Source organism: Grammomys surdaster, unplaced genomic scaffold (assembly GCF_004785775.1).
Source record: "Grammomys surdaster isolate TR1022 unplaced genomic scaffold, NIH_TR_1.0 126187, whole genome shotgun sequence".
In the NCBI taxonomy this organism is placed as follows: Eukaryota; Metazoa; Chordata; class Mammalia; order Rodentia; family Muridae; genus Grammomys; species Grammomys surdaster.
Genome location: NW_021620993.1, coordinates 2,834,418 through 2,842,836, shown reverse-complemented (window position 1 = coordinate 2,842,836; position 8,419 = coordinate 2,834,418). Strand labels below are relative to the sequence as shown.

The following is an 8,419-nucleotide window of genomic DNA, read 5'->3' as shown; positions in this document are numbered from 1 at the left end:
TTATAAAGGGATTCTTGGGTGCTGCAGGCAACCTTCCCAGAGGTAGGCTTTGCATTCTGGTGGGGATATTAGCAAATTCTTACAGTCCATCTGAGGCTGAATTCTTCCCTACAAAATAAGGGAAGTAATAGGTCTTGCTCCAAGAAGTTCAGAGCACTAAAATAATGTGTCAGTTAACCCCAAGGTTTTATTCCATCTCAGAAGGGGCAGCCTCTCACCCTCAGAATGGCTGGATGGCTGGGACTTTTTGAATGGAGTTAGCTTGACCTTTCCTCTGATGGACCTGATGGGCAACCTTCTGGTTCTAGCCTCAGGGCCTAGCATAATAAATGGTCACACCCCTGAACAGGTTAGGACAAAAGACAATAGAGCCATACCCTTTGGCTGTACCACTTACTAAATATATTGTCTGAGGAATTCACCCTTCCTGTTGTGTTACTAGCAGGTGGTTATTTCTTTGATCTCTTTAGTTTTTTTTTTTGAATCATGTATGTGTGTTCACATGTGTGTGCATGTGTATATATGTCTGTGTACCTGTGAAGCCCCCCAGGATGACATCATTTGCCTTATTTGATCATTCTCCACCTTATATATTGACAAAAGGTCTCTTACTGAACCCAGAGCTTGCCATGTCAACTAGTCTGAGTATCCAGCTTGCTCTGGAGCAGCCCCTGTCTTTGCCTCTCCTGTGCTGGGATTGCAGGAGGGCCCTCATGCCTACTCCTTTATGTGGGTTCTTGAGAATTGAACTCCAGGCCTTATGGGTAAGTGGTGTGTCTACTGAGCCCTCAGGAGGGGAGGGCAGTCCTGGTGTGGGCAGAGCCATCTCATGGGCGTCAGAGCAGCAGTTGTCTAAAAGCTTTACAACAGTTTCTGGCACTCACCAGGAGCTGCATCAGTGGTAGCTGTTATCAGCTGGCATATATTTCTTCATTTTACTGGATTCTGTCTAAAGAGAGGAGGATACAGATTCTGGCACTTATCTATTCTTGCAGAATATGTATCACCGATTTCTACCTCCATATCTCCTTCTCAGCCCTTGGTAAGATCATATATGAGAAGCTGAAGGACTTCATGTATGAGGAGTTCACATGCAGAGCATTGAGAGGGAAGCACCCTGCACTCTCCTGAGCCAATAAACAGCTCTGGTGACAATCAGATCTGGTCTCTGAATGCGTTTCTGAATGTCTTAAAAAATTCAGAGATTTTGTTGTTTTAATTAGAAATTGTATTTGTAGTGGAAAATTGAAAAGTCCGATTATACTGGGATCACAGTGTCAAACATTCTGGGATTTCTATTTTATCTGAATGCCTCAGTGGTGTTTGGTTTTGTCAGCGTGGTGTTTTGTTCTTGGAGGCTCTAGCTGGGTGTGCAGGAAGGAGCCTGGTTGCTCATCTCTGAGTGTGTTCTTGGCATCTTCCATGAGCATGCCTGCACTGTGCTGCTCTGAGGAGTAGGGAATAAAACAGGTAGCTTTTTCTGCAGCTGGGAAGTGCCTGGGGTTTCCTTCCAGACTTAATGCTTTCAGTCTGCAGCAAGTTTCTTATCAGTCCAATGCCGAGGATACGGTTTCTTGTTCGACCAGGGGGCCTGGTAGAAGGATGGGCTGTGATGAGGGGTGCTCGCTTACACTGCCTGCCACCCACTTGTTTTAACACTGTTCCTGAATCTGGAAGCAGCAGTGATACCTTGAGATGTCACTGCTGACTTGAGATGCATGGCCTGACTTGGAGCCATCTTGAGCTCTATCCTCTCATGCTCTCTGGCACAATGGACAGGTCTCCTTTTGGAGTTGATGTGGTTGGGAAGTGAGAGTCCAGTTCTCTTGGTATGTGTGTGTGTGTGTGTGTCTGCTGCTCTGTCCAGCCTGTAGTACCTATTGGGGGTTTCAGGAAGGTGGAAGACGCAGGTCTCAGAGGATCAGCCTGGTCTCCTGCTGGGGTTCAGTCTTCCTGTTTCCTGGCCCCCATCTGCTGCTGGGCTGTGGTATTTACTGAGTGCTAGCAGGTGCTGGAGCTTCCTCCTCAGCCTCTCAAGCACCAGGCCCAGAGGAAGCAAGATACTGGGTTGTACCAGACACTGAAAGGTGAGAGCTAATGAGTCTGGGCCTCTGGAGTGAGAGAGAGCATTGCTTCTCTTTCTGCACTCAAAGCTTTCAGACCGATCTGAGGAAAGTGGCTGGTAGACCAGGGGGTGCCCAGGGAAGAGCAGGATAAGATTCTATTTCATGACAAAGGGTAAAAAAGGTTTGAGAAGCTCCTTTTAGAACACCCTGCTGATTCTATTGTTTCCTGAGAACAGGCTGTGCTGAGGTGAACTTGCCCTTCTTAAATCTTGCACCTCCAGGGCTTCCTGGCTGTTGGTTATTTGTGTGCTTTGAGGGGCAGAGTCTCTGTCCTGGAGAGAGAATTGATAACCAGTGCATGATTTCAGTGGCCCCAGCCCAGCCCTGGAGGTGGTGAAGACAGCTGTGAGCTACCATTTGTAACTATGATAGGAAAAGCTGCTTTTTTATAGGTAAGGTAGCCTGATCTTCCAACTAAAAAGACACACGGAGAGACAGAGACACTACAAAACTATAAGGATGGGCTTTTTTTTACGTTTATTTATTTATTCAGTGTGGGTATGTGCCAAATGATTAGCCCCCCCCCCCCGGGGATTTTTTCTTCTTTTTTTCTTTTCTGGAAGGGCGGGGACAGAGAGCATGGAAAGGGTGGAAAGGGGCGTGTCCGGGGGAGAGGCAAGCTTCAGAGTGAGACTTCCTTCTGACTTCAAAAGCCAGACCGGAAGTCAAGCTGTATATACCGGAAGTAGAATTAATGTTAGGACTGTTAGAATTCATTGACTTCTTTTTCTATTTAAAATTGATTCTGAGGTTGAGTGGCTTGGCAAGTTGTAGGAGGCAGATGGACGGCGAGGTGCAGCGAGAAGGGCGCCAAGGCAGGTGGAGCCGGGCACCCTGGTGGCCAAGAGGACCTGGCCCTGATGTAGGTAGTGGCTCTGGAGGGGTCGCTGGTATGGGGATGAGTGTTCTTTGGGTCACTCTGTCCTGCGGAGGTGGCTTTGCTTAGGGCTGATACCTTCACCCATACAACAGTGCCAGGACTCTGAGGTGACATCCTCGATAAAGGCCATAGGACAGTAAGGGCTAGAGCTGGAACTTGGCCCAAGGTCTGGAATGAGTTCTTGGCTCTTTTTCTTTCATTCTGCACCCATGGAAGACCGGGGGTTTCAGGGCCTCAAGGTCCATGTTAGCTTCCTGGGGCAGCCATGACTAGACAAGTATGAGTGAGATGTTGGTAGAAAGAGTACAGGGGTGAGGATGAGAGGGTGGAAGGGCATATGCTCAAATCCTGCCTCCAAGTGTATTTAGGAGTTAGATATAGTCCCATTGACTTGATGTCCATCTATGTGGTGAGTGTTGTGTTTCATAAAAAGAAAGAGGCCAGGGATATGTTTGGGGGAGGTGTGATATGGTGTGGGGAAAAGGGGGGCCTCTTTGGGCCCATGCTTGGGCAGCCCTTCTCCCCCCCCCCCCCCCCCCCGAGGTACCAGCTATACCGACGATATAGTGTAGAATAGAGTTTATTTAGGACATGGGAGGGGAGTAGAGGAGTAGAGACAGAGAAAGAAAGAGAGAGAGAGAGAGAGAGAGAGAGAGAGAGAGAGAGAGAGAAAGGAGGAAGGGAGGGAGGGAGGGAGAGGGAGAGGGAGAGGGAGAGGGAGAGGGAGAGGGAGAGAGAGAGAGAGAGAGAGAGAGAGAGAGAGAGAGAGAGAGATGAAAAAAGAAGAGAGGAGCAGAGGCTGGCCATGAACATGTGGCAAGAGAGTGGGGAAGAGGGCAAGGGGCAAGAGGAGAAGAGAGCAAGATAGCAAGGAGGGAGGAGGGACAAGCAGTCCCTTTTATAGTGAGTTGGCACAACTGGCTGTTGCTAGGTAACTATAGGGCAGAGCCTAGATGAAATGCCAGCGTGTGGGGGTGGACCAGATGGCCTTTCTTAAAGTCCCAACCCTGGGACCTGTTGATTAATTTCAGTGTTTCCTAAATACTTTTCTGCTAGGTAGCCTTGATTGATATCTGTCTATCATTTCTTTCCCAGCCAAGGTTCCTGTGTGGTTTCACAGTGCTGACAGAGTGAATGCTTCTCAGGCAGGGCCAGTCTTCATGACAACAGGCCTGTGTTCCACTGGTTACTTTACAATAGGGACCATTTCTTTCTGGCCTCAGTAGCCATCTTTACTGTGTCCAGTATCACCCACTGCGGACACCAGATAAGGGGCCCTGCTGTTTGGGAGCCTTGTGCTTACATGCTGGGTTCCTGGATCCTTCAGGGGTCACCTCCCTGCCATGAGCCTCAGTTTCTCCTTTGTCAGAGCTGGTACATTCTGGCTTTGCTGCCCCATGCTGAGTGACTCCAGGTGATGGGACACAGCTCTGCTTCCTCACCCTGACAAGAAGTGATCCATGGGAGGACACAGGCTGAAAACCAGATGAAGATGCTAAATCAATGATAACGCTTTAGAAATTCTCTGTTTCATTTTCCTGCTTCATGAATTCTCTGCCTGGGCTGTAGGTCTGGTCTTTTTTATTCATATCTGTACCATATCTTAGATAGCATCATACTGTACCAAAGACACAGCTTTTTCTCTGTCCTCCATCCCTGCCAGTAGCTCACCTCCAGGCCAAACTCCATGTTGGTCCTGGAGGCAGAGCTCTGAAGTGTGAGGGATTTTTCTTTCCAGGCATACACCTCGGGGTGGCTCCATTTTGAGCTTGCGATCAAGTTCAAACCTTGTAGTGACCTGTTGTCACTCTGTTGACACTCAGGGGCACAGTGCACCTTGTATATCTCCATGACTTAAAAATGTCCATTTAAATCGGTAGCAGGAAGAGGTGTGCTCCTAAGAACCTGAGTGTAACCTGGACTCTGCAGAGGATTGTGAGCTAAGTTGTGGGTCTTCTGATGTAGGCAACAGCTGGGGAAACTATTCAAAGCAGGAGAGAAGTCCATGCAGGTTATTTTAAAAATAAACTCATTGGCCCTCGAGGTGGGCCATAGGCAGTGAGCTGTGCCCCGGGTGTTTCTGGGAGAGGATCTTGGCTGCAGATTAGCTGTGTTAGGACTGGCTGTTACTGGAAAGAGGCCCCCATAGAAGTGGCCTTAGCTGTGAAGAGTCTTTTGTGATACTTCTTATTTGGGGGTGTACTCTTAGATTTTTGCTGAGGTACATGTGCAGGAAGTTCCTCCCTTCAAGGATGCCTGTCTCCATTTTGCTAAGGCTCTCTAAAACTGACTCTGTGGTCAGTCTGCAAACTTTGTGACACACTACCATGTGTCTCTGCCCTGCTGGAAGTGGGGGCACATCTGCTTCCCAGAGGCCACATCTGTTCCAGAGGGTGGTCTTGAGAGACCAGAGGTGAGCATTGTGTGACTTTGGTAGCCTTTAAACCTCAAGGCATTCCTGAACACCTGTTCCTTTAAGTGGGGGGAAGTTTGTGCTGAGGGCAGTCTTCTGCAGGTGTGTCAGAGAGTCACACCCTGGTAGCTGGCTGCATGTGTGCTCAGGGAGGTGTGCTGGGGCAGTGTTCACCTGCCAGGGCACACAGGAGACCGCTCGTCCAAGGCTGACCTTGCTGGGTGAGTCCTTCGCTGGGATCGATCCCCCCCATTCTTCTCCCTTTCCATCCTCCCCACTCCAGTGCATGGCTCATCTGGATGAACAGAGTGCCTGGGGCTCCTGATCATCTAGGCTTCTAGGCATTGTTGCACACAGTGTCAGCTACTTCTCAATGCTGGGACTGCAGACCTCAGGGGAACGTCTCAAGGGAGGATGGGTTCATGCTGGCCCCTGGTTGAAAAGGCTGCTGACTGTCATGCCGGGGAAGGCACGGAGGTGCTGCTCTGTGGTAAGAGTGTGAAGTAACTGCTTATACCCTAGGGCCTTCAGGAAGCTGAGACTCTTGGAGGGAGGGCAGAGTTGTAACTCTCTAGCCCATGCTCCAATGACCCACTTCCTCTGGCTAGGTCACAACCTCCCAAAATGGCACCACCAGCTGGCAAACCTGTGCGTGTGCCTGTGTGTGTATCTTACCTTCAAGCCATAGCACACTGTGAAGGTTCAGAATGATAGAATTAATCATAATATTGCAAGGAAGTAAAACAGCCCACATCGACATGGGTTCTCTATGCTTTGTTTCCGTTTGATGCTCTCTGAGGCTCTGTGAAGAAGGCTCACACTTAGAGAGGTGGCACATTTTGTTGTTGTTGTTGAATATGTACTTGAAAATGATTTCATTGTGTATTCAATGGACATGGTGCGGTGTCCAATAAAGACACTTTCATACAAGTAGATACGGTATGTTCAGGTATGTTCAGAATGTCCTCCGCTCTCCCTTTTCTTCTTCCTCTTGCTAGTCTTTTTTGTCTCTAGGCAGTTTCGGTTCTACTTTGATGTCCTGTATACATCTGCGACTTTAGGTACCATGCAAAGTCTATGAACTAAAATGAGAAAGATAACAAATAAGAAAGATAGCTTGTCGCTCTGAGATCTGTTTAATTCGCTGAATGTGAACATGTCCACGTGCACCCATTTCCCTGAAAATGACATAACTTTGCTCTCTGTGGCTGAAAGAAATTCCATGTTTGTGTAGATAGGCACATTTTAAAACCCGCTTCTGTGTTGGTGGACACTCAGGCTGTTGTGAAGTGCTACAGTGGACATGAGTGTGTAAGGATCTCTGTGGCTGGCTGAGGGGTTTCTTTGAATAAATACCAGGAGTGGTGTATGGATTACATGGTAAAAATAGTTTGAGTTTTTTGAGGAGTTGATTTCTACCATGGACTAGTTTACTTTCTCACCAGCTATGTGTAAGGATTTAAGGATTTAATTTTGACAGTATTTGTTGTTTTGCAAGTGTGTGTGTGTGTGTGTCTGTGTGTGTGTGTGTGTGTGTAGGAGAGAGGAGGACATCTAGTGTCCTGTTCTATCACTCACTGAACCTAGAGCTAGGCTGGCAGCCAGCTAACCCTAGCTATCCTCCTGCCTCTACTCTCTACTTCCCACAGCACTGAGGTTAAGGGGTGTATGCTGTCATGCCAAGCTTTTTATATGATCGCTAAGTATCCCGACTCAGGTTCCCAGGTATGCCAGTACCCAGCTCCGTTCTCCATCTTGTGTGTGTGTGTGGGCGTGCGTGCATGCGTGTGTGTATGTGTGTGCATGCGTGCGTGCGTGCCTGTGTGTGTGAGAGAGAGTTTGTGTGTGTGTTTTCTCAATGACTGACATTCTCACTGGGGTAGGATGGAATTTCAGTGGAGTTTGGAAGTGCGTTTCTTTGGTGGTTGGTGAGGGTGAAAAGTTTTCTGTTTGTTTTGGTTTTGTTTGGTTTGTTTTATTGGCTCTTTGTACACCTTCTGAGAACCATCTGTTCACTTCATCAGCCTGTTATTGATTGAGTTGTTTAGTTTCTGTTTAGTTTGGAGTTCTTTGTATATTCTAGATATCAATCCTTTGTCAGATGTTTAGCTGGCAGACATTTTTCTCCCGTTTTGTTGGGTGTCTCCTACTAGGTTGTTTCTTCTGAATTGCAGCTTCTGAATTTCACGAGATCCTGTTAGTTAGTTGTTGGCCTCATTTCCTGACAACTGGAATCCCATTCAGAAGGTCCTTACCTATGTCTAATCTTTTCCTAATAAAAAATAGTTTATATATATGGATGTTTGCCTGCAGTGTCTGTGCCCCACTTGTGTGCTCCAGGAGACTAGAAGGGGACATTGGATCCCCTGGAACTGGGGTTACAGATGGTTGTGAGCCCCTACGGGGTGCTTGACACTGAGCCCATTTCTTCTGGAAGAGCAGTCAGTGCTCTTAACCACTGAGCCATCTCTCCAGCCCGCTAATGTCGAATCTTGAAGTATATTCTCTGATTTTCCCCTCTATCCCTTTCAGTGTTTCAGGTTTCATCGTAAAGCCTCTGATCTATTTGGGGCTGATTTTTGTACAAGGTCAGAGAGATAGGGATCCAGTGTAATTTTTCTGCAAGTGGACATTAAATTTTTCCAGTACCGTCTGTTAAAGATGCTGTCTCTTCTCCGGTTTGTTTTTTTTTTTCATCTTTTCTAAAAAAATCAGATGGCTGTTGCTGTGTGGGTTTGTGTATGGGCCTGCTATTCTTTTATAATTTCACACACGCATCTATAAAATGTACTGGACCTTGTTCTTCCTTTACACTCTCATCCCCTTCTCTCACCGAACTGCCTCTTCCCTCTCCCTCTCCCTCTCCCTCTCCCTCTCCCTCTCCCTCTCCCTCTCCCTCTCCCTCTCCCTGTCCCTGTCCCTGTCCCTGTCCCTGTCCCTCTCCCTCTCCCTCTCCCTCTCCCTCTCCCTCTCCCTCTCCCTGTCCCTGTCCCTGTCCCT

At 47.9% G+C, this 8,419-nt stretch overlaps 1 protein-coding gene across 8 annotated transcripts in view; it reads left to right on the top strand.

Moving 5' to 3' along the window:
* Positions 1 to 745: 745 nt before the first annotated feature.
* Positions 746 to 8,419, top strand: part of Jakmip1 (janus kinase and microtubule interacting protein 1) — a 96,526-nt gene continuing 88,852 nt past the window's right edge. For 4 of the 8 annotated variants that reach the window (XM_028758183.1, XM_028758181.1, XM_028758182.1 and 1 more), the window contains exon 1: positions 5,599 to 5,640. The gene's annotated coding sequence lies outside the window, so the exon portion shown is untranslated. Of the gene's footprint in view, positions 765 to 2,049; positions 2,088 to 2,969; positions 2,989 to 5,330; positions 5,420 to 5,598; positions 5,641 to 8,419 lie in introns of those variants that run through there. The other 4 variants (XM_028758180.1, XM_028758178.1, XM_028758179.1 and 1 more) reach the window with 4 other exon arrangements.